At 39.7% G+C, this 23285-nt stretch overlaps 1 protein-coding gene across 5 annotated transcripts in view; it reads right to left on the bottom strand.

Annotated features, from left to right (window-relative positions):
* The window catches only part of FHOD3 (formin homology 2 domain containing 3), a 507914-nt gene that overhangs the window by 223281 nt on the left and 261348 nt on the right, over nucleotides 1-23285 (bottom strand). The gene's annotated exons all lie outside the window — the stretch shown is intronic.

The raw sequence follows: 23285 nt of genomic DNA, 5'->3' as shown, positions 1-23285 counted from the left end.
GCAGTGGTGCCATCTTGGTTCACTGCAAACTCTGCCTCCCCGGTTCAAGTGATTCTGGTACCTCAAGCCTCCCGAGTAGCTGGAATTACAGATGTGCACCACCATGCCTGGCTAATTTTTTTTTTTTTTTTTTTTTTGTATTTTTAGTAGAGATGGGATTTTGTCCGGTTGGCCAGGCTGGTCTCAAACTGCTGACCTCAAGTTATCCACCTGCCTCAGCCTCCCAAAGTGCTGGGATTTCAGGCTTGAGCCACCACACCCAGCTGAGGCTCCCCCTTCTTAGTCCTTCAGCCAGAGAGCTGGAGCATTATTTAACTTGTTCAGCCACTTAATTTCCATGACTATAGCTAGCCACAACTGGGGCCAAGCAGAAGAACAGAGAAGGAAAAAACAGACTTCTGTGAGTGAGTTTCCACCCCACTCCTCAGAGTTTTAGGTGTCCATATGCCCCTGCTGTTCTCACCACGGGATTATGTGGGGGAGAGGAGGCAAGATAACAGAGTGAGAAACATGTGAGACTCCTACTCAAGCCAGAAATAGAAAGATCTTGAATTCTCTCTGTCCACACCCAAGTCCACTTCTGGATTTTGCACTAATTTGAGTCCAGACCAGAGAATACCGGAAGAAAAATGTTAAAAGCATTGTCAGTTCAATATTTCAAGTTCTAGTCTTCTTCCCCAATCTGCCTCCTACCATTTACTCTTCAGAGTCTTCAAATAGTTGCTCTGAGTATTTTATCCTTGAATTTATTGAGAAAGACAATTGAATAGTTGTCTTTATAGGTTTTATAGTTGAATTCATTGGGAAAGACAGGGTCCTGTGTACGTACTCCATCTTACTCCAAACCAAAACTCCTCCTTGCTCTGTTTTTACAATAAGAAATCTAGCAGCAATGTGGAAGGTGGCCTGGATGGAGCAACTCCTGGGCCCAGGGTCCATTTGCAATTCTGTCTCAGCATGCTAAGCTCAAGGTTTTTAATCCTTTCTCTTATTTTTCCCTTCCTCCGTCTCTTCCTCCCTTATTTCCTTTTCTTCTTCCCTTCCTTTTTAAAGCTGTTAGCCCTTTACTGCAACGAACCGTTAAAAGGAAGCCTCACAGACAACGGCTAACTCTCAGATGCTTTGCTGCAAGCAGGACTGAAGGGTTTTGACTTCCCTTCCCCCTCAGCACTAGACACTCCTCATCCTGCCTACCTCAGTAGGTCCTAAGGGACCCTGTTAACAGGACACATCACCCAGTCACCCAGGCTAGACACTGGAGCTCACTGTATACCCGCATTTTCAAATACCACTAGAAAGTTGTAAAAATCAATCTAGTAAGTCCAGTAATGCATATTTTTCAATAAATGAAATAGAACAGAAAATGGAGTACACTGCACTTATTAGGGGAAATATTGTTCTTATTTTCATTTTATATAATTTTTTTTTCCTGTAGGTCTCCAACCAGAAAAGTTTGGAATCTGCTATTCCAGACTCCTTCCCTTTCCTCATCCTCCACCGTCAGTGAGTCACCCAATTCCCTTAATTGTTCCTCTGAGACAGGTCTTCTCTTCCTCTCCACTACTGCCCCAGGTTCAAATACCATGATCTCTCCTGGACTATAGCAACTGCGGGTCCTGGCTGGTCTCCCGCCTTTGATGCCCACTCCTTTTCAAATCCATAATAGATGTTCTTACCAATGACTTTTCCAAGGCATGAAATACTTCAGCTGAAGCTGGAACACCTTCTGGTTCCCTCTTGCTTGGGACAGAGCCCAGGGCCCCCATTACACCTCCAGCCAACCCTCTGGCCCTTCAGCTTCCTGCCCAGACCATCTGGGCTCCTTTGTCTCTGAACCTTTTGCTACCATCTGAAGGCTTTGATTTGAAACCTATCAATTTTCTGTAAGTTAAACATGCCTTACATTTAAGAGAAGTCCTTACATATAAAATAAATATTCATTCTTCAACAGAGCTAGACTTGATTTTTTAAAAATGTTTAAAATTTTTTAAAATGTTTTCTTACACATTGGAGATACATACAAGGATCCGATACCAAATTAGTTATTTGCCTGCTTGCTCATGTCCTGTCCTTCAGCCAAAGATACCAAAATGCCATGGATGAAGTTGAAAGATGATCTCTTCCTGGCAAAATCATCTGACTTTTTGCACAAACAGCTCTTAAATATTGCTGCTCTGTGTAATCTTTTAGTCAATCCCTCATCCATTCTTCCTTTTTCTATATGACAGTGAAATTAAGGTTGCATGTGTTCTATAAATGGGCACAGAGATATAATCCTGTTTAAGGGAGTTATCTAGTTTAGGTCTAAGTATTTTAAATGCAGTTTTTTAAAGCATTATTATAACTATAGATATATCACAACTTTTACCACAAACCAACCCTTTCTGTGTATGAGACAAGGCTTTGGTTTTAAAAACCAAGTGTCCACTTGCATATTTGAGGCCACAGAGTCCCACCATGAAACGCGAGATTCCTCTCACTGATATGTGAGTATTTTGGCTTGTCTGTCTTCCCAGTCTTCCCACTCTGGACTTCATTTTCTTTTACAGAAGCAGTATAAAGAAAATACTTTTCTGTTGCCATTCGATAAGATATTTTGCCATTTGAGAATGTGACTGGAAATAATTCCTATTTATTTCTACCAAAAGTACAGAAAAAAAAATAAATGAATGGTATGAAACATTAAAGAAACTTACCTTACCACAGGGCAACATTCTGCTATAAGCAAATATCAGTGGTAACTAGGGTTTTGTTTTGGGAGGAATGATCTGTGATTTGCACATTGGGAATGAAGATGGGGATACTGTAGGGTACAATCAGTTTTTCCATGAGCCCAGCACTAAGCACCAAGATAGGCACTGCTTTCTTCAATTAGAACACAGGAGCTCTGAAAATTTGCAGTGAGTTTTTAAATCAAAGTAATCTCCAGAGAGAAAAACAAAACAAAACTATTAGTATCACTCACCCCTTATCTTCTGGGAAGGGCTAATTTGTCTTAAAGAAGGGATTTCAATTAATTTTAATCAGACCATTAAAATTCACTCTTCTTAACTCTGAACTGGATTTGTCTACCCCTAATTTCCATTATTCACCAGAGCCCGCAGTAAATATTAAAAAGAGGTTGATATTGTTGACATTCTTGGAACTAAATGAAGACCTTGGAGTCTAGTTATTATTCTTTTCCACTTAATTGTCTGCCCTAAATAACAAGCTCCGGTCCAGTTTTCCCCAAGGGCAACTGTCAAAGAAATACTCTTTCAATACCTATTACAGCATGAAAATTAAGGAGAATAAGCTGCCAATTCTAGGCTGGAGACAAGAATTTAATCAGCACAAAGAGCTCCAACAAGGTGTCAAAGTTTTGAGTCCCTTGCTGACATTTAGCAGCATTTGCAATGCAAATTTTTCTAAAGCAGTCTTAGATTACTACCCTCTCTCTACCTTAGAATGACCATTTCCTAAAAAAGGTCCCCCAAAAAAGTTGTTAAATAAATCAGATCTAATATTCTCCCCTAACACTTACAAGCTTAAAACTCTTAGTAACTCTCAAAGGAGGGAGGGGCGACAGGCCTTCCAAACAGAATCATGGACATTGATGTGCTTCTTTCTGATAGACCTTCCTTCCCAGCAGGACATTATGTAGCCAAGCTCTCTGCATCTTCTCCCATCTCATGCACACAGAAGACTGGTTTGTTTCTGGCCTATTCATTCATCTTCCCAACAGCAGCAAAGTTTATATCCCAGATTCCCATGCTAAAGATTTAAAAGAAGCCTTCATCAGCCACCTGTACAGAAACAAGTGCTTCATTACTGCTGGGCTGTAGCAGCCTCAGTTACATCTATGCTCCTCACCCTCTCCCAGTCTTTCCTGTTCTACAGTCCCCTATATTTTAGATAAGGAGACACCAAAGGAATGAGGGAAAGTATAACAGATTAGCAAGTTTTGAACCTCTAAAAATTTTTGGCAGACTTTTAGGTTCTCTATGGAAAGAAAAACAGTCATTTTAATGATCTATTCTATAATGTTCTTCTAAGACTTACATCCAATGAAATACCAGTGGAAGCACACAGCCCCTCCAAAACAGGTCACAGCCACAGGTGGAATGAACCAGAAATGGGCTCTGCAGCAGGGTCAGCAGTGGCTGGACTGTCTCATTCACGTTCATGTGCTCACACTCATTCTGGCTCTTCCCACAGGTACCTGGGGTGACACCGAGTCACTGACAAGGGCTTGGCCAGTGAACCTGGGAAAAGCAGCTCCTCCTGGCCTAGTGACAGCCCATGCAGGACACATACACTTAGGGCATCTGTCCCTGACTGACATGCCTGCTTACCAGGTGACAGAGACAACGGACACAAGGTGTAGAGATGAGTAATTAAGCCCAAGTAGAGTGGAATGGAGCTCATAAACACCCAGATTCAGAGAAGGGTGAGGCTGATATGAGCCTGAGTAATTAGAGGAGGACTCATGGAGAGGCTGACACGAAACATACCTTAAAGGATGGGGCACACGTAGCTGGGAGAAGACACATGAGTTTCCAGGGCATGAGGAAAGAAAAGGTACCAGAATAGTTCCCCTGATTTTTGCTTCTAGGACAGTACCGCATCAAGAAAACTCACGGGACTTAAACCCATGGAGAAGCTGGTTTGCATGTAATCTCCACCATTTCCTACTTCCAAAAACTATGGCGCTTACACAGTCACAAGATGAAAGACAAGTCCAACCTGGATCCCTTATGGTTAGGAAGAAATATGCTGATGTATTAGCACAGCACGTGGCTGATGGTTGGCTGTTCTTGATGCTGTTATGCTAATTAACCTCTCTGGACTTCAATGGTATCATCTGAGAGACACAAGGGTTTAACCCAAAGACCTCCAAAACTCCCAGTTCCAAGGTAACGTTACTCGAAAGCCCCTGCAGGGGTGTAATATAAAGTGTCTGGCACTAGGGAGCAAGCTTCGACTAGGTATTTCTATCTGCAGTCTGAGGTTTCAGACATGATTCCACAAACCTGCTTTATTAATATACAACACTTCAAAAATCAGTCCTCTGTAAAAATCAGAAATAGGTTTTCGAATGTTATGTAAAACAATAAGAATATATGCTAGTATATTAATTCTGTACTTCTATTTAGGATTTCAACACTTTTAGAATTTTAACTTTAAAAACCCTCAATTTACTCAACTTCCTTACTAAAATTTCACCAACCATGAAGACTCTGTGTCTAGAAACACATACCTGAGGGGACTCGCTGCTGAGCCCATGCAAAGGCCACATAACCTGTGTCCTGCGATTACCTGATGGCCGGCATCCCAGGCCCTGACTGACAGGCTCAGGGTTCCCAGGCCTGTCCACAGAGGAGAATCATCACAGCAAAGCCTTAAACCACCGCCCCTCCTCACCCCTTGGATCTCACTTCCAACACCTGATTGACCTGGGCATGTGCGTAGACCTGGCATTGATGTCGGTCAGGGCTCCACAGGTGAGTCTCCTGTACGGCCAGGGATATGACCCACTGCTCAATGCTAAACCAAACTATTACTTTAAAGGCTGTGCTTGAGTTACGGCTCTCCCCAGCAGGCTCAGCATCAACACCTGCTTCTCACCAAAACCAAGCTCAAAGGCAAACCCAGGAATAACCTAAGTTTCCACGTCCTGCTCTCCAATGAGGCAGAGAACTGTGGATAGGGACGAAGCAGGAGGCGCTGGTCCGCTTCAGCCCAGCAGGCTCCAAATGGCTGGAAATGGCATCTGAATGTCATCCATATTTGCTAAGCTGCACAGCTGCATGTTTGATAGACACGGTTTCAAAATTTCAACTCTTAAACATTTTAAAATCATATCATGCAACAAACTAAATAATGTTTTTAAACAAGACAGTCCCTTACTTTCTTCTCAGAGGACTTTATTCCTTTATTATACACCTCTACAATGGGACTTTTTAAAAATGAAGATCCAGTGTAGTAGTCATGGCTGGGTGCAGTGGCTCACATCTGTAATCACAGCACTTTGGGAGGCCAAGGCAGGTGGAACATCTGAGGTCAGGAGTTCAAGACCAGACTGGCCAACATGGTGAAATCCTGTCTCTACCAACAATACAAAAATTAGCTGGGATTGATGGCGGGTGCCTGTAGTCCCAGCTACTTGGGAGGCTGAGGCAGGAGAATCACTTGAATCCGGGAGGCGGAGGTTGCGGTGAGCCAAGATTGCACCATTGCACTCCAGCCTGGGTAACAGAGTGAGACTCCATCTTAAAAAATACGATACGATACGATACGATACAATACAATACACAGTGTAGTAGTAGTCACTTGCCTACCATTTAGCGAAATCTAAATTCTTGGGAAGTATTACAAGCCTGCCCAACATATTTTTAATCATATTGGTTTTCTGTATTTTATGGCCTAAAACAATACCAACACAAGAATAATGGTCAAAGAACCAGAAATCTTCCTATTGTGACCACACTCAGTCATCTCTGTTAGCTCTAAATTGATAGTGTACAAAGAACAAAGATGGAGTGGGGGTAAGGAAGATTGAGGGGCTAGTGCCTAATGGGTATATAATTTGTTTGGGGTGATGAAAATGTTTTATAAATAAATAGTGGTGATGGTGGCACAACATTATGAAGATATTTAATGTCACTGAATTGTACACAAATGGTTAACATGTTTTTATGATATATCCACAATAAAAAAAGTCAAAATCAAATCATATCAAAAATACTACTTCTCAAAAAACTAGCAGCCTAATAGCCACAGCAGAAAATCATAAACGCAACTAAGGCCTCCTGACTGGATGTGTGCTCTAACAGTCCTGGGAGGTGGTTCCTTGTGCACAAACGGGTATGAGACTAGCCCGGCCCTACGGAGCTGACCCATGCGACAAGGCTGAGTGTCCCCAGACCTCACCGCCACCCATCCTGGTCTCCTGGGCCAACACATTAGATTCCATTTATTTAATAGCTATTCCCCAGCAGCTGTAATTACGTGTTCATTAGAACAGAATTGTTTTGTCATCCTAATAGTAATTACTGGCTGTCAATCAATGACTAGTATTTTGTTTTCATTTCTGTAATTATATAAGCATTTCTCATGTTATCAGCTACTGAAATGGACTAAATACTTCAGACCATAAATTCTTAATAGGAGCTAGAAACATGAAAATTGATTCTTGGGAGCAAAAACATCTTAGATATCACAAATGTGTACAGCCCTCCACAGGGGCAGAATACATAAACAGAATGTCTGCGGAATTTAAATTTCATGAGGGTTGGGATATGGGGGTGATTCAGAAAAAAATATATTAAAAGGCACCTTAGGGGGATGATTCTGAACAGAAGGTTGACAAACACTGCTTTATAGACTATAATTAAATATTTCCTTAAACAAACAAACAAAGAGAAAAAAAACAGCTGCTCTTTACACACACACACAAAGCTATGACAGAAAGTTTGAAAGAAAAACTACTGCAAGGCTGTGCTGCAGGCCTCTCTCCAGTCTTTCAACCCAAACTGTGGTGATCTATGAGAGGTGTTACCCTCCATTTGGCCCAAACTCTCTTAGCTTTTCTAAAGACTGACATACACACCCACTCATGCAAACAGTTGCAGCATTTGTTAAGCACCAGGCACTCTGCTAGTCCCATCTGGCAGGAATCACCTCGGCCAAATGGACAGAGCACTGCAATGGTCAGGAATGGAGAATGATCAGACCCGTTACTCCACAAGAGCTTTGAAGGGAAGACATGGGAGGTAGGCCAGGCAAGTAGTGGCAAGTGCAGGCTCTAAAGCCAAAGAAACTTGTGTTTGAGGCCATCCCTACTGCCTCTTGCCAAACAAGCAACGTTGTACAAGTGATTTGACCTCTCGTACTTAAATTCCACCAGTGGAAACTGTTTATCAACATCCTCAACAGTCCTCATTCCAAGGTCTCGCAACTATGTTTTGGGGAAGCTCTGGCTTTAGTATAAGCTTGCTTGAGAATGGGCTCCAGCAGGTTAGATGCAAGGCCCAGCCTAACTACCCTCAGACAGAAAGGAGCAGCAGTAAGCAGCTTTCTAAGTCAAAGGACGAACTTAGGCAAGGTGTAACCCTGTTTTTATGCTAATTCATCTACCTAAGAAGGGGCACACACTCATTCACTCACTCTGGGTGCCCAAGGACAGTTCCTGAAAATTTGGACAAGCAAGCACGTAAAAAAAGTCTGCTGCATGTGGAGTTTGATTTCAGGGACCCTAGAAAGAATTCACCTTCCAAAAGTATGCCTCTCTCAGCTTGCTGCAACTGTCTTTCCCAATGGATACCTGCCACAGAGAAAGGTAAGGGTCAAGAGTGGCAGTTAACATAATTCATGCTGTGGGACCGGGGGGCTAACAAAGCTTATGTTTCAGATTCCCTCACTCAAACAGGCCCCTTCCCAGACCTTGGGAGGGGCCCTAGCAATGTGTTCGCATGGCCCTGTATTTTTATACAACTTGCACAGGGAAGTTATTTTAACAGCAATCACTTAAGGCCACGGGCTCTATCTAAGCTGATTTCATCACTCTCTGTCAGGTCAGGATATGATAATGATGAAAACCAAAATAGACACACCCTCAGGGAGGCACAAACCTTACACAAGGAGGGAAAAACAATCACTGTGCAGCTGTTTAAATGGCTTATGTGTCCTGCCCAAGCAAGATGCTAAAGTGTAGTGCAGAGGGGTATGGAAGAAGTAGTATTGGTGGGGGCTGTAGGTGAATGGCAAGTAATCAGTAAACAATAATCACATGCAAATGAAGCCTATTATTCAGAAAGAAGGAAAGGGCAAAGTCAGCTTGTCCTATTTTAACAGCTTCATTCTGAGTGGAGGAGAACTGATGTCACTGGTCCCGCTGCTCAGTTCACCTTTAATTCATTCCTCTTTCTGCTGAGCCAAGAGAAGCAGCTGCAGAGAGGACTGTGGGAGGACAAACAACACTACTGAGTAGTCAGTTGTGGGTCGTCTTTCAATAGCAAGGTGATCAAACGCTGGACAGTTTTGAAATCTTTTGGGCTTTTCAACATCATCCCGCCCTGAAAACCTGAATAAGCCCCAAAAGAATTCAACTCAAGGATACTGTCAAAGACCATGAGTAAGTGATGCTTGACAGTGGTCTAAGGAGAAGGTCAGGAGAGAGAAGATACTACAATAGGTGAAGATGACCGAGTTGGTTGTACCCAGGTGATTCTTCCCGTCCTGTGAAAACACTGGAGACAACAGAATAGCTTGCCAGAGGAGGCAGGGCTGAGTGCTGAGCAGAGCACAGGGGTCTGAATGTGGGTATGAGTGCAGGCGGGAAGCACTGCAACTCAGCAGTGACACCACTGACATGAAGGCAGCCCGTTCTCTTTGAGTTTTTAATCCATAAGAATGTGTATACTTTTATAAAGTTCCAATGATGACACACCATGCACTATTTTAACATATTTTTAATACATTTAGTATTAGTGTTTTAAATGTTGAAAATCTTACAAACTGTCATTTAAAATAAACCACTAATATTTCACTGCATAGATATGCCTTGATCTTAACCCCTCTCCTTTTTGATAAACATACATTCCTTCTAATTTCTCATTACAAATAATGCTGTAAAGAATGTTGTGTATGTAACATCTGTTTCCTTTTTGGAAATATTTAAGATATATTCCCAGAGGTAGGATTATTAGGTCAAAAAGTTTTATACATTTTGTAAATCATTGTACACTGTCAACATATTTTAAATATAAATGTTTGCAAGACTTCCGCTTCTGGACAAAAGAGGAATAGAGATCAAATTTCCCCTTCTGCCTGAAACATATAAAAAGCTAGACTAAATATAACTCTTTTCAAGACATTGGACAGCAAGCAATAACAGATTATATTCTAGGGAGTTGGAAAACAAAGGAGGTGAGCCCTCCAGTGGCCCAGCTTACTATGATACCTTGAGAAGATTCCCATAGCATCACACAGGGAAGGGGAACCCTGGCATAGCTCATCCAAACCTCCAAGTTGGGAGACCTAAGAAAGCAAAGTAGATAGAACTCTCCAAACAGACTAAAACAGAACCACCTAGAAAAAAAAGCCTGAAAATCTACCAAGGGTTCCTTCTGGGTAGTCAACAGAGTATTAATCAGTGCAGGAATGTACTTCAGTCAGGGAAAGAACCTTTCCAAAAGGACTGGAAAGAAAATTACCCAGCATTCATACACAGCTATTCCCACCAGCCAGACAAGAAAATCTCATAATTCATGGGGCATAGGGCACAACAATCAGAAGGATCTTGTTTTAGTCATGGGGAATAGTTAGCCCTAGATTCAATGCTTCTCTGGTTCCACCTAACGAATCCTAAAAATAATACCTTAAAGGATCAAACTGGGCCTTAGAACAAATGTGACAAATATTTATAAAGAATACAAAAATATCAGCATGCAATAAGTACAAGTCACAGTGTGTGAAATTCAATTAAAAAATTACCACACATGCAAAGAAGTAGGAAATTATGAAACTAGTTTGGAGAAAAATCAATTAAAACATATGGGAATTATCAGACAAGAACACTGAAATAATGATTATAAAGTATTCTGTATATTCAAAAAGTTAAGTAGTACATGAAAGATAGTAAAGACACCAAAATTGAACTTTTAGGTGAAACCACAATTTCTAAGATGAAAATTACACTGGATGCGATTAATGGAAGATTAAACATGGAAGAAAAGATTCAGAAAACTGAAGACGTAGCAATAGAAACAAACCAAAATAAAAACACAGAAAAAGAGATTTTAAAATAAATAGCATCAGTAAACTGTAGCACATATTGGTTACTGGATTTCTTGAAGGAGAGAAGATGAAGGAGGTGATAAAAAAATTTGAAGATATAATGCTGAATATTGTCAAACTTTGTTCAAAATTGTAAACCAACAGATCCAAGAGGAATAACAAACCACAATTAGAAGAAACATGAAGAAAATCATATCAATTCAGCTCATAATCAAATTGATCAAAACCATTGATACAGAAAAACAGAAAATAGACACATATGAAACAAAAAGATACAAGAATGGCAGCAAATTTCCTACTGAAGACAATACAAGTAAGAGGAAAATGGATCAACATATTTACAGCGCTGGAGAAAAAAACCTGTCATCCTAGAATTTTATACCAGGTGAAAAAAATATTTGAAAAACAAAGGTGAAATAAAGACCTGTTCAGATACACAAAGGTAAAATAATTCATCAACAGCAGACCTGCACTACAAGGAAATCCTTTGGGCATATGGAAAATGGTGCCAGGTAGAAATACAAATCTCTAAAAAGGAATAAAGAGCATTGGAAGCACTGGAAAAGATAACTACAAGGGTAAATACACGTTTTTTCCCCTTATTTAAAAAATCTCTTTAAAAGGTCGCTGGCCACTTAAACAGAAAAATAACAGTGTTCTGTGGGGTTTTTAACACTTGCAAATATAAGAGGTATGACAACAGGCACAAAGACTGGGAGGGAATACATGACACTCTTCGTGTAAGTTTCTTATACTATACACAAAGAGGTATAATGTCATCTGAACAAAGCCTGTGAGGAGTTAAAGATAAAAACAGTTGTGTCTCAGTATCCTTGGGGGATTGGTTCTCTGATCACCCATGGATGCCAAAATCTGTGCATACTCAAATTCCATAGTTGGGTCTGCTAAACCACCAGAACAAAATGTTGACCCTCTCTCCATGTGGGTTTCATATTCAGCAAATATTGTATTTTTGATCCAAGTTTGGTTGGAGATGAGGAACCTGTTGACATGGAGGGCCAACTGTATTTACTGAAAAAAAAATTCATATATAAGTGGACCACACATCCCACAGTTCACTCATATTGTTCAAGGGTCAACTGTACTATAAACCCTAAAGTAACCATGAAAATAACGGAATTACAGCTAAAAAGAGATTATTTTAAAATCCTACAAAATAAATAATCAAAAAAAGGCAGAAAGAGGAAAATGTAACAAAGTACAGATGAGACAAATAGCAAACAAATAGTAAAATGACAGGTTTAAACCTAACCATATTATTAGTCACAGTAAATATAAAAGATCTAAACAGATCAATTTAAAATTAGATTGGGTAAAAAAGCAAGACCTGATTACATGAGTCCTACAAAAATGATCTTTTCATATAAAGAGAAAAAAATCAGCTAAAATTAAAAGGATGAAAAAAGAATATACCATGTTAATCGCTAATCAAAAGAAAGTTGGAATGACTGTATTAATACCAGGCAAAATAGATTTCAGAGAAATGAATATTGCCAGAGATGAAGAATGTCATTTCATAATGATAAAGGGGTCAATTTGACAAGAGGAAATGACAAATGTAAACCTTAAGCTCTGTTTGTAATAACAAAGCTTCAAAGTACCTGAAGCAGAAATTGATAGAACTAAAGGAGAAATAGTAAAACCTACAATTATGGTTGGAAACGTCAACAATAATCTCACAGTAACCTATATAGATTACTGAAAGGAGACAGAAAATAAGTATATAGAAGACTGGAACAAAGCTATCCATCAACTTGACCTAATTGACATTTATAGGTTATTCCACGCAAGAACAACAGAATGTACATTCTACTCAAGTGCTCATGGACAGACCAGATTCTGACCCACAAAAACACTCTCGATATATTTAAAGGACTGAAGTCATATAAAGCATTTTTTTTTTTTTTACCACAATGGAATTAAGGAATCAAGTTATAAACGAATAAAAAATCTCTGGTGTATCCCAAAATATTTTTATAATAAGTAACACACTTCTAAATAACCCAGGGTTAAAGAACAAACCAAAAGAGAAATTAAAAAGATTGTGAAATGAATAAAATGAAAATACAATATATCAAAATGTATGGGATGCTTCTAAAGAGAAGTACTTAGAAGGAAATTTACAGCATTGCAAGTCTACGACAAAAGTCTCAAATCAATGAATGCAGCTTACACTTTAAGAAATTAGAAAAATAAGACCTGGTTAATTCCATAGTACACAAAATATGGGTAACAATAAATATCAGAGGAGAAATCAGTGAAATTAAAAAAGGAAACGAAAATCAATTTGGTTCTTAGAAAAGACAGATGAAATTGATATATATCTAGCCAGATTAATAAAAAGAGAAGAAACAAATTACATATACCAGAAATGAGATTATTAAAACTACAGATTCTGCAGATTTAAAATAAGAAAATCTGAACTTTATGCCAAAATATTTGGCTACTTAGATGAAATGCTTAAATTCCTTAGAGAGGTACAAAATAACAAAACCTCATTCAAGAACAAATAGATAACCTGAATTGTCCAACATCTATTAAAGAAATAGAATTTGTAGTTAAATTTTTACCAGAAAGGGATTGCTAGGACCAGATGGCTGCATTGGTGAATTATAATAAATGTTTAAAGATGAAATAATATCAACTCTTTTTTTTATTATTATTATACTTTAAGTTCTAGGGTACATGTGCACAACATGCAGGTTTGTTACATAGGTATACATGCGCCATGTTGGTGTGCTGCACCCATTAACTCTTCATTTACATTAGGTATATCTCCTAATGCTATCCCTCCCCCCTTCCCCCACCCCACAACAGGCCCTGGTGTGTGATGTTCCCCTTCCTGTGTCCATGTGTTCTCATTGTTCAATTCCCACCTATGAGTGAGAACATGTGGTGTTTGGTTTTCTGTCCTTGCGATAGCTTACTCAGAATGATGGTTTCTAGCTTCATCCGTGTCCCTACAAAGGACATGAACTCATCCTTTTTCATGCTACATAGTATTCCATGGTGTATATGTGCCACATTTTCTTAATCCAGTCTATCATTGTTGGACATTTGGGTTGGTTCCAAGTCTTTGCTATTGTGAATAGTGCCACAATAAACATATGTGTGCATGTGTCTTTATAGCAGCATGATTTATAATCCTTTGGGTATATACTCAGTAATGGGATGGCTGGGTCAAATGGTGTTTCTAGTTCTAGATCCTTGAGGAATTGCCACACTGTCTTCCACAATGGTTGAACTAGTTTACAGTCCCACCAGCAATGTAAAAGTGCTCCTATTTCTCCACATCCTCTCCAGCACCTATTGTTTCCTGACTTTTTAATGATCGCCATTCTAACTGGTGTGAGATGGTATCTCGCTGTGGTTTTGATTGGCATTTATCTGATGGCCAGTGATGATGAGCATTTTTTCATATGTTTGTTGGCTGCATAAATGTCTTCTTTTGAGAAGTGTCTGTTCATATCCTTCGCCCACTTTTTGATGGGGTTGTTTGATTTTTTTCTTGTAAATTTGTTTAAGTTCTTTGTAGATTCTGGATATTAGCCCTTTCTCAGATGGGTAGATTGTAAAAATTTTCTCCCATTCTGTGGGTTGCCTGTTCACTCTGATGGTAGTTTCTTTTGCTATGCAGAAGCCGATCCCACAGAAATACAAACTACCATCAGAGAATACTATAAACACCTCTAAGCAAATAAACTAGAAAGTCTAGAACAAATGGATAAATTCCTCGACACATACACCCTCCCAAGACTAAACCAGGAAGAAGTTTAATCCCTGAATAGACCAATAACAGGCTCTGAAATTGAGGCAATAATCAATAGCTTACCAACCAAAAAAAGTCCAGGACCAGACGGATTCACAGCCGAATTCTACCAGAGGTACAAAGAGGAGCTGGTACTATTCCTTCTGAAACTATTTCAATCAACAAAAAAAGAGGGAATCCTCCCTAACTCATTTTATGAGGCCAGCATCATCCTGATACCAAACCCTTCAGAGACACAACAAAAAAAGAGAATTTTAGACCAATATCCCTGATGAACATCAATGCTAAAATCCGCAATAAAATACTGGCAAATCGAATCCAGCAGCACATCAAAAAGTTTATCCACCATGATCAAGTGGGCTTCATCCCTGGGATGCAAGGCTGGTTCAACATATGCAAATCAATAAACGTAATCCATCATATAAACAGAACCAAAGACAAAAACCACATGATTATCTCAATAGATGCAAGAAAGGCCTTTGACAAAATTCAACAACATTTCATGCTAAAAACTCTCAATAAACTAGGTATTGATGGGACATATCTCAAAATAATAAGAGCTATTTATGACAAACCCACAGCCAATATCATACTGAATGGGCAAAAACTGGAAGCATTCCCTTTGAAAACTGGCACAAGACAGGGATGCCTTCTCTCATCACTCCTATTCAACATATTGTTGGAAGTTCTGGCCAGGGCAATCAGGCAGGAGAAAGAAATAAAGGATATTCAATTAGGAAAAGAGGAAGTCAAATTGTCCCTGTTTGCAGAGACATGATTGCATATTTAGAAAATCCCATCATCTCAGCCCAAAATCTCCTTAAGCTGATAAGCAACTTCAGCAAAGTCTCAGGATACAAAATCAACATGCAAAAATCACAAGCATTCCTATGCACCCATAACAGACAAACAGAGCCAAATCATGAATGAACTCCCATTCACAATTGCTTCAAAGAGAATAAAATACCTAGGAATCCAACTTAAAGGGATGTGAAGGACCTCTTCAAAGAGAACTACAAACCACTGCTCAATGAAATAAAAGAGGACACGAACAAATGGAAGAACATTCCATGCTCATGGATAGGAAGAATCAATATAGTGAAAATGGCCATACTGCCCAAGGTAATTTATAGATTCAATGCCATCCCCATCAAGCTACCAATGACTTTCTTCACAGAATTGGAAAAAAAACTACCTTAAAGTTCATATGGAACCAAAAAAGAGCCCGCATTGCCAAGTCAATCCTAAGCCAAAAGAACAAATCTGGAGTCATCACGCTACCTGACTTCAAACTATACTACAAGGCTACAGTAACCAAAACAGCATGGTACTGGTACCAAAACAGAGATATAGACCAATGGAACAGAACAAAGCCCTCAGAAATAATACCACAAATCTACAACCATCTGATCTTTGACAAACCTGACAAAAACAAGAAATGGGGAAAGGATTCCCTATTTAATAAATGGTGCTGGGAAAACTGGCTAGCCATATGTAGAAAGCTGAAACTGGATCCCTTCCTTACACCTTATACAAAAATTCATTCAAGGTGGATTAAAGACTTAAATGTTAGACCTAAAACCATAAAAACCCTAGAAGAAAACCTAGGCAATACCATTCAGGACATAGGCGTGGGCAAGGACATCATGACTAAAACACCAAAAGCAATGGCAACAAAAGCCAAAATTGACAAATGGGATCTAATTAAATCAATCAATTAATTAAATTAATTAAATAATTAAATAAATTAATCTAATTAAATTTAAGAAATAATACCAATTCTACACAAACTCTTCCAGAAAATTGAAGAGGGGCAAATATTTCCCAACTCATCCAACACGACCACCATTGCCACAACAAAATCAAAGAAATTAGAGAAAAGAAAACTATACACCAATCTCTCTCAGGGACATAGATGCAATAAAAAAATTTAGCCAACCAAATCCAACAATATATTAAAAGGAAAATACAGTGTGACCAAGTACAGTTTATCCCAGTTTAACAGTTTTAAAATAAACGATGTGGTTCACTATATCAACAAACAAAAAATGATCATTTCAATATATGCAGGAAAATTATTTATCAGAATCTAACATGCATTCCTGTTCTCAGCAAACAAGAAATGAAAGGAAGCTTCCTCAACTTGATAAAGGACATCTCAAAAACCCCTGCAGATAACATCATACTTAATGGTGAAACACTAAATGCTTTTCTTTTAGGATGGGGAATAAGACAAGGATGTCTACTCTTATCACTTCTATTCAACACTATTCCACATTATAGCCAGTGCAATGAAAGGAAAGAAAGAAAGAGCAGTTGAGACTGGAAAGGAAAAGGTAAAGCTGGCTTTATTCACAGACGACATGATCATCTGAGAAGATCCTATGGAATCTACAGAAAAGCTGGTAGAACTAATAAGTTAGTTTAACAAGATTGTACGATACTAGATTAATACACAAAATTAAGTTGTATGTCTAAAAAATACAAATGAGCAATTTGAAATTGGAATTTTAAAAAATACATAAAAATATGAAATACTTATTTATGAATTACATGAAAGATACGTAATGTCTGTATACTGAAAACTATAAAACATTGCTGAGAGAAATTAGTGACCTAAATAGAGATATATCATGTCATAGATTAAAAGACTCAATATTTTGAAGATACCCATTCTCCCCAAAGTGATCTGTGGATTTAATACATTCCCAATCAAAGTCTAAGCAGGCTTTTTTCCTCCTAGGAATTTACAGAAAAAAAAAAAACAAAATTCTTATGGAAATGCAAAGGACCTAATATATGTCTTTGAAAGAGAAGAACAGAACTGGAAGACTTATACTACCTACTTTAGGAGTTATTATAAAACTACAGTAATCAAAACAGTGTGGTATTGGCAATACGACAGACAAACAGATCAATGGTATGGAATGAAAAGTTCAGAAACAGACCCATATATATATATGGTCTACCATTGGTCTATATATATATATATATATATATATATATATATATATACACACACACACACACAAGTGATATATACATACATATACACACACATACATACACAAGTGATTTTTAGCAAAGATGTACAGACAATTCAGTCTCTGAGAAAAGGCAGTTTTCTCTAATAAAAGATAGAAGAAAAGATCATTTTTTCAATAGTTGGTGCTGGAACAGTTGTTTACACATAGGCCAACAAAAATGAACTACAATAAAACTTTGATCCAGGCTACATGCAAAGATCAACTCAAAATAGATCACAGTTATAAATTTAAAACCTAAAACTAAAACCTTCTAGAAAAAAAATGGGAGTAAATCTTTGTGACCTTAAGTTAGATAAAGATTTCTTAGATCTGGCCAGGCATGATGGTTCACGCCTGTAATCCCAGCATTTTGGGAGGCTGAGGCAGGCGGATCATGAGGTCAGGAGATTGAGACCATCCTGGCTAACACTGTGAAACCCCGTCTCTACTAAAAATACAAAAAAAAAAAAAAAAAATTAGCCGGGCGTAGTGGAGGGCAACTGTAGTCCCAGCTCCTTGGGAGGCTGAGGCAGGAGAATGGTGTGAACCTGGGAGGTGGAGGTTGCAGTGAACCAAGATCACACCACTGCACTCCAGCCTGGGCAACAGAGTGAGACTCCATCTCAAAAAAAAAAAAAGATTTCTTAGATCTGATACTAAATGTATGGTCCATAAAAGAAAAAAAATTATAAACTGAACTTCTTCGAAATTAAGAATGTGTGCTCTTTGAAACTAAGAGAATGAAACCCTGCTAAGAGAATGAAAAAATAAGCTACAGGCTGGGGGAAATATTTGCAATCACATATCCGATAAAAGGCTTATATCTAGAACATTTAAGAACTCAAAACTCAGTAATAGAGAAATATTAAAAAACAATAATAATATCAAATAAAGTCCAATAAAAAATTGGCAAAAGAGTTGAACAAACAATTCACCCAAAGATGATGGATGGATAGCAAATAAGCACATAAAAAAGATGTTCAACATCATTAGTCATTAGGCAAATGCCAATTAAAACCCCAGTGAGGTACCACTACTCACCTAGTAGAATGGCTAAAATTAAACAGACTAACCACACCAAGTGTTGGAAAGAATGTAGATGAACTAGACTCTCATACACCACTGGTGTGGATATGAAATAGTACAACTCCTTTGGAAGTTGTCTGGAAGTATTTTTTAAAGCTAAACATATACCTACCTTATGATTCAACGATTTCATTTTAGGTATTTACCACAGAGAAATAAAAACACATCTCCATACAAACACTGGCATGCTGATGTTCACAAAGGCTTTATTTTGAATAGTCTAAAACTGGAAACACCCAAATGTCCACCAACATGTGTATGGATAAAGAAACTGTGGTATATCCAGATGATGGAAAGCTACCCAGCAATGAAAAGGAATGAACTATGAAGACCATGCGACGTGTGAAAGAAGTATGCTGAGTGAAAGAAGTCAGACTAGAAAAGGACATGTACTGTATGATCCAATTCATACACAATTGTAGAAAATACAATCTAATGCATGGTGACAGAAGGTAGATCAGTGGTTGCCTGGGGAAGGGATGGGTGGCACTAGGATAAAAGAGAATCCCAAGTCATGGAAGCAGACTTTCTGGAGTATTGGATGCAGTCACTATCTTGGTTGTGATGATGGCGGCAACTGTGTATACGTATGTCCAAACATATCAAGATTTTATGCCTTAAGTATGTACAGATTATTATTGTCAATTATACCTCAAAGGCACATTCACCCACAGATCAGAAGCATCTGTTTTAAAATCAATGGCTGAACCTAACAAAAGAGAAAAATAAGTCCTCTACAAAACTAACAGGAAATACTACCATAACAAATTGATAAATTGCTGACTCTCCTATCTTTGCACTCCCAGAGCTAAACATGGTGCCTGGCAAGTTGTTGATTATCAACCTATGTTTGCTGAATGAGTGAATGTACAGAATTTTTTTTTTTTTTGAGACATTGTCTCACTCTGTTGCCCAGGCTGGAGTGCAGTCGCACAATCTCGGCTCACTGCAACCTCCGCCTCCTGGGTTCAAGGGATTCTCCTGCCTCTGCCTCCCAAGTAACTGAGATAACAGGCATGCACCATCACGACCAACTAATTTTTGTATTTTTAGTAGAGACAGGGTTTCACCATGTTGGCCAGGCTGGTCTCTAACTCCTGACTTCAGGTAATCCGCTTGCTTTGGCCTCCCAAAGTGTTAGGATTACAAGCATGAGCCACTGTGCCAGGCCCAAAATTGTTTTGTGTTAAACATTAATCAAACCCAATCTTACTCCTCTGCTTTAATCCTGTTTTCTTCCCAGGCTTAGCTCAAAACAACCAACCTCACGAAGCAGCTGGCTACCCAGGCGCCTCACAGTGGCAGCAGACAAGGTGGCTGTGGGGTGTGAAGAACACAGGCTGCCTCCAGCGATCTGCGGGTGAGCAGCTCCCACAGACACTGCGACGTTCCTTCCCGAATTTCTCTAAGGTTTCCTCCCTCCCGTGTTCTGTTCCCTTTTGTCTTATTGTACTTCTGGAGATAAATGCGTATGTTCCTTGTCCTTGGTTTTCAAATGAGATGGTTACAGCTGGGCACGGTGGCTCATGCCTATAATCTCAGCACTTTGGGAGGCCAAGGCAGGCGGACCACCTGAGGTCTGGAGTTCAAGACCAGCCTGGCCAACATGGTGAAACTCCTTCTCTACTAAAAATATAAAATGAGATGGTTTAACCTGTGACAAATCTACCTCACAGAAAAACAAGAAGTTTTTTTGGTTTTACTTTTCAAAAAAGAGGAAAATAAAATCCTTTTCTGCCTTTGGTGGCTCTCCTGTGAGTCTCGGCTGTGGTGATCTGCAACCATGGCCTTGGAGATAGATGGGAAGGAGAAACTTTCCACTCAAGTCAGTGCCTCGAACCTGGGAATGCACCTCGAACCTGGGAATGCCAGCCTGGTGCTGCCAGGAGCTTGGCCTCTCCTCACCCACACTCTCATATGTCCTTCGTCCCCACAAGGATGCCACTCAGGAGCACAGGGTCCATCCAGCTCCAACCTGCCCCTGAAGGCGGCAGGGCACAGGGCCAGGATGCAGGACCTTCCCAGGGGGCGGCTTAGAGCAGATGGAGCCAACTCCACCCTCAGCGGGGTCAGCGCTGTGAGGCAGTGTGAACTGATGCTCTAGTCTGAAGCCATATGTCATGGGCACATTGACTTTCAAGCCCTTAGATCTCACTACTTGCTTTGAGGTTCTATGCTGATTACTCCATAAATGAAAAAAGAATGGAAGATTTGAGGGAGTCAACATAGGAGACCGTAAAGAAGCATGAAGTGAGTACTCTGTGTTACCATGAAATTCCTGCTAAATTCCACGTGCTGCCTATGCTGTGTCCCCTCACAGCCCCGGTAACATCACTCCAAATGCATGATGTGCAGTGGGAATGCCAGAACATGAACCAAAACACCCATCCATCTGAGTGCGCTTGAGATCCCAGAGTGCAAGTAAAAACATTTGCCTCATCTTGTGACAGACAAACCTGAACTCTCATTAATTACCATTCCAGCCTGACACCCTCCCTTCCTGGTGCTGAATATGGAACAAGGGGAACTTCCTAGAGTCGCTCATTAACACCACTGTCTCTGAAGAAAACAAAAGACTAACACCTGAAAAATTAATATGCTGCTAAGATAGCCATTCTCTGTTGATTACACTGAAGCTTAAACTAACCAAATACTGCAAACATAATAAAGTCACTTTAAGGTGGCCCAGGTCAACCTTTTAAATGAAATATCAAAACTCTAAAGTACACATGTCAGCAACTGCTACAAAGAAAGGAACTATGAGTCAAAACACAGACGAGGAATAAAAAAGGCCAAGGTGCCATTAAGTACCTTAGCGGTTAGTACATACCGGGGTGGTAAACAGTCCCTATTTGTAGTAGCACTGAAAACAGAGGGTTGCCAGAAACATCTCAAGATGAACTGCGGTGGAATGCAACACCAGCCAGAGCCAATGCAGGCTGACAGGGATTTCTTCTTCCCATACACCTATGAAAAAGGGGTTCCCTTAAAGCACCAGCACTTACTTCTCCATGAGGAAAAGCCTGCCTTGGCACACCCACAGATTCGAGGATTTCACACTGGTTGTTTTCCAAACAGCAAGCCATACATTACATGTGGAGGGTTCTCTCTAGGAAAGAAGTTTCCAAGGCAACTCCTTACAAACTGCTAGCTCTGTTAGCTGCATTTCTGATAGTTGTGGGGGTATAAGCCAAGTTTTTAAACAGAATTTTTATATCAAAGTAGATTTTCTTTAAAGACCAAGAGATACGTAAGGTTTTTACTCATTTCCACATATCAAAAAGCAACAATTCAACAGTTCATTTCAATTCCTACTTAATGGAAATCAACCACCAGTATCATTCAAATGTCTACTTTCCACTTATGTTCTGCTAAATTGAGCTGAGCTTCTCTCAACAGTGTTCTCAGAGAGAGAGATAAAGCATAATCCATGCTGAGGAAAATGCACTTTCCCTGCATACAACACACAGAGATTTAGAAATTCTAGAACTTAAAAAGTTTCATGATAATCATCCCTCAGCTGATAACACTGACATGTTATCAACAGTGTTCCTGACGATTCAGAAACTGCTTCGAATGCCTTAATCCATTGCTTTTTACATTTTGGATGCAGATTTACCTCCAGCTGGCTCCATTCTTTGGGTGAGACATTACATCTTCAAAGAGGTCTTCCTCGTCCACCCTGTATAAACAGTGTCTGCCCACCTTATACATGCCACCCTCTAGAAGCCTCACACCTGCTTTATTTTTCTTCACAGCAGTTATCACCAGCTGTCATTATTACATATATCCTTTATTGTTCCTTGTCTATCATCTTGGCCAGAATGGAAAGTTCCATGAGGCAGAGCCATGTGTGTCTTGTTCACCACTGTATGCCCAGTCCTGGCTCACGGGGCACAAAATGAATTTTTGTTGACTTAAATCAAAGGTGAGGAGACAGGGAGAGAGGGGGATAGATAAAGAAGGAGAGGGAGGGAGGGTGAGCACGGATAAATTTTAAATTCTGAAGTTGACACTACCAATCTACAAGAAGATAATCTACAAGCATTGCCTCATTGAACCTTCACGGCCAAGACCAAGTAGTTAGTATTACCCTAGTTTTAGAGATGTAGAAACTAGTGGCAAAATATTTAATGTTCCCAGGCTTTTAATGTAAGAAATACCAACTTCTGAAGTTAGGCTGTTTGTTTAATTTTAAAAAAGTTTACCATCTGTAAAATTTCTCTGTTCAAAGCTTTTTATACTGCTGGAAAAGCACCCATTGCTCTGTTCAAAGAAACACCTGGGAAGATGTTAAGAGAGGAGGAGGAGATGTCCCTGAGCAGTCCCACCAGAAAGGGGAGGGCGGCATCTGGCAGCCAAGTCCCAGCTTGTCCACACACACTCACCTGGTTTGTATGTTTCCTCCAAAGCACACCGACTGCTCCGCATGCCAGGGTGGTTCTCCTTAATGCTTTCAGCCTGTGGCCACCTCTCCACCTCAACAAAACTTTGGCAAGTCCAGAGGCAGTGAGTGAGCCGACTGCCGTGACGGGAGTCTGCAGCCACCCAGCCCAGTGACTCACGTGCCCAGGCACCTCACATCGTGAGCTCCCTGGAGACGC

This window comes from Pongo pygmaeus, chromosome 17 (assembly GCF_028885625.2).
Source record: "Pongo pygmaeus isolate AG05252 chromosome 17, NHGRI_mPonPyg2-v2.0_pri, whole genome shotgun sequence".
Lineage (NCBI taxonomy): Eukaryota > Metazoa > Chordata > Mammalia > Primates > Hominidae > Pongo > Pongo pygmaeus.
The sequence above is the reverse complement of the archived record's forward strand: the minus strand, read 5'-3'. Positions and strand labels throughout refer to the sequence as shown.